Raw genomic sequence first — 3,265 nt, 5'->3', positions numbered from 1 at the left:
TGCTTAATTAAAGTATCAAAGTACCTAGAAGTAAATATACAGATAGAACTATGAAACTTTATTAAGATAAACTAAAAATGCTGAAATAAATGGAGAAATAGACATTGATCATGGATTAGAAAATTCAAATTTGCCAAAATGTCTCTCTTCTCTAAATCAATCTATGGATTTAATCAAATCCAATACAAATTTCACTAGTTTTGTTTTCGTTCTTGTGGAATGTAAAAAGTTACTTCTAAAGTTTATATGAAACTACAAAGATTAAAGAAGAGCCAAGTTAATATAAATCTACATTAAGTTATACCATGTAGTGTTAGCACAAGAATAGACAGGGGAATGAACAGAATAGAGTATCCAGAAAAACAAAGACCAGGCATATATAGACAGTTGATTTATGACAAAGTGACACTGCAGAGCAGTGGGGGAAAGTCTGGTATTCTTAATAAATGGTGCTGGGACAGTTGGACATCTTTCTTATAGAAAATGAAATTGGACTTCCTGTCATACCTAACACAAAAATCAATTCCAGGTGGATTATAGACTTACATATAAAAAAAAACAAAACAATGAAGCTTGTACTAGATAATAAAGGGAATATCTTCATGACCTTACATAGGAAATTATTTCTTAAGCATGACACAAAGGGCATTAACTAAAAGAAGATCGATCAATTTCCATTAAAATTAAGAAGTTCTGTTCATTGACATACACCACTAAGCTAATGCAAAGGCAACCACAGAAAGGGAGAACACATTTGCAACAATTTTAACCAAAATATTCATAATACGTAGAGAATTATTATAAATCAGTTTTAAAAGAAAAGACTAAAGAGAAAAATAGAAAAATGGGCAAGAGACTTCGAAGATGAGGAAATCTAAATAACCAATGAACATTTAGAATGGTATTCAACTCCACTGGGAATCAAATAAAGCCTATCAAAACTTCAATGATAAACAATTGTAAATCCACTAGGTCGGAGAAAATTTAAAAGTGGGACAATTCCAAGGCAAGAACGTGGAAAAATAAAGGCTTTCAAAAACTGGTGGCAAGCTTTGCGCAGTGGCAGTATCGTACCAATGAGGTTTATCCGAGGTGTGATTATTGCTAATCAAACACCGGTGGCAGTGAACATTGGCCCGCACGCTTTGGAAAATGCTTTGGCATGATGTAGTAATGTGCAGACACGCATGACCAGAAAATTCTCTCTTTCTCTTTTCAAAAAAAGCATTCATTCATTCATTCATTCATTCATTCATTCATTTGAGAGAGAGGGAGAGAGGGAGAGCAGGAGCCGGAGCAGGTGGAGGGGCAGAGGGGGAGGGAGAAGCAGACTCCCCCCTGAGCAAGGAGCCTGACTTAGGGCTCCCTCCCAGGACTCTGAGATCATGATCCAGCCAAAGGCAGACACTTAACCGACTGAGCCGCCCAGACGTTCCCAGAAAATCATTTCTTAGAGAGATATTTGCTATCAGTTGGAATGCATACTTATGTGCACTGTGGTACACTTGACAAGAATGTGCAATGCTGCTTAAAATAGCCCCAAATAGGATCCTGTCTCAATGTCCTAATGTCCTAGTGTCCTAATGGACAGTAAAATGAACAAATTGTTTATCCATGTAATAGAGTGACATTTAGCCTTGAAAATTAATAAATAAATAAATAAATTAATTAATTAATTAATGATTCTATTTATACAGATAGAACTATGAAACTTCATGAGAGAAGTTTCCCTGCTTCCATGCAGGGAGCCCTACGTGGGACTCGATCTGGGGTCTCCAGGATCAGGCCCTGGGCTGAAGGCGGGGCTAAACTGCTGAGCCCCCAGGGCTGCCCCTAGCCCTGAAAATTTAAAAACTACAGCTACATGCAACATATATAAATTCTGATAATATAATGACAACAAAAGGAACCAGACAAAAACAGACAAAAGTGAACTAAAAAACATTTTTTTTTGTAAACCAAATTGTTAAAGATTTCTGCTTTGTGGCATAACTACAGAGCAAAGTGAGGACAAATGGTCATAATAGTCAGGATAGTGGTTACCCAAGGAGAGGAAAGAGCTTGAGATCAGGAAAGGAGATGGTGGAAGCATTCTCTAACACTGATGTTATTCAGTATTTTGACTTTGGTGGATGTTACACAAGAATCTTTTATTTTTTTAAAAAAGATTTTATTTATTTATTTATTTGAGAGCGAGTGAGCGAGCGAGAGAGAGCACAAGCAGGGGATGGTGGGCAGAGGGAGAGGGAGAAGCAGACTCAGCTGAGAGGGAGCCCCACACAGGGCTTGATCCCAGGACCCTGGGATCACAGCCCGAGCTGAAGGCAGACACTTAACTGACTAAGCCACCCACATGCCCCCGCAAGGATTTATTTTGTTATAATTGTTAAATGGCACAGTTAAAATTTGTTCAAGTGTGCAGTTTATAACTTTATTATTATACAGTATTTATTATTACAGTTAAACTGCATAACAATATTTTATACATTTTTATGCATGTCGTATATCACAATTAAAAGATGTTTAAGCATATACAGGGTATAGAGGGAATCCAAAGAAGGGACGGATCAATTCTATGGGAGGAAGGGAGTAGGAAAGTTTTCTTAGGAGGTTACCCCTGAGTTGAGATTTGGAAGTGACTTTAGAAAAAAGAGAGTTACCTCAATGTTTAGTCCCAGTCATAAACGGTTACTTGTTTGTGAAAATGTCCAGATTGGAAGGACTGGTTCAACTTGGCTGTATTTGGAGTGGAGGTTGGGGTGGTAAGATGCTGATGATGAATACACTGATTAAAAAATTCAACCTATTTAAGGTCAATAGGCAATAGATACAGTTAAGCGCTGTCTTCCTGGGCAATGTGTTTTAGTTGTATGACATCCCTGATTCATTAATTAAATGAATTATTATTATTATTTTTAAGTAGGCACCATGCCCAAGCATGGAGCCCAGTACAGGGGGCTGACCCTGAAATCAAGACCTGAGCTGAGATTGAGAGCTGGATGCTTAACTGACTGAGCCACCCGGGAGCCCCCATTCGTTTAATTATTAATGCATTTATTCAACAAGTATCTTCTGAGCATCCACCTTGTGTATGCACTCGTCAAGGTTCTGGGGACATAAAAATGTATGAGACTGACGTGGTTTCACTGACCATGATTAGCATGGGGTTATTGTAGGCCTCTGCCTATTTTCCATAGTAGATTGAGTGATTTGTGATCCTAGAGTCACTGTAGCTATATATATGCTTCTTGATCTCCTCCAAAAT

At 37.9% G+C, this 3,265-nt stretch overlaps 1 pseudogene; it reads left to right on the top strand.

The window, feature by feature from the left end:
* The first annotated feature begins 1,048 nt into the window (after positions 1–1,048).
* LOC112641121 (U4 spliceosomal RNA) lies at positions 1,049–1,164 on the top strand (annotated as a pseudogene).
* The last annotated feature ends 2,101 nt before the right edge of the window (positions 1,165–3,265 follow it).

Source organism: Canis lupus, chromosome 6, assembly GCF_003254725.2.
Source record: "Canis lupus dingo isolate Sandy chromosome 6, ASM325472v2, whole genome shotgun sequence".
Lineage (NCBI taxonomy): Eukaryota > Metazoa > Chordata > Mammalia > Carnivora > Canidae > Canis > Canis lupus.
The sequence above is the reverse complement of the archived record's forward strand: the minus strand, read 5'-3'. Positions and strand labels throughout refer to the sequence as shown.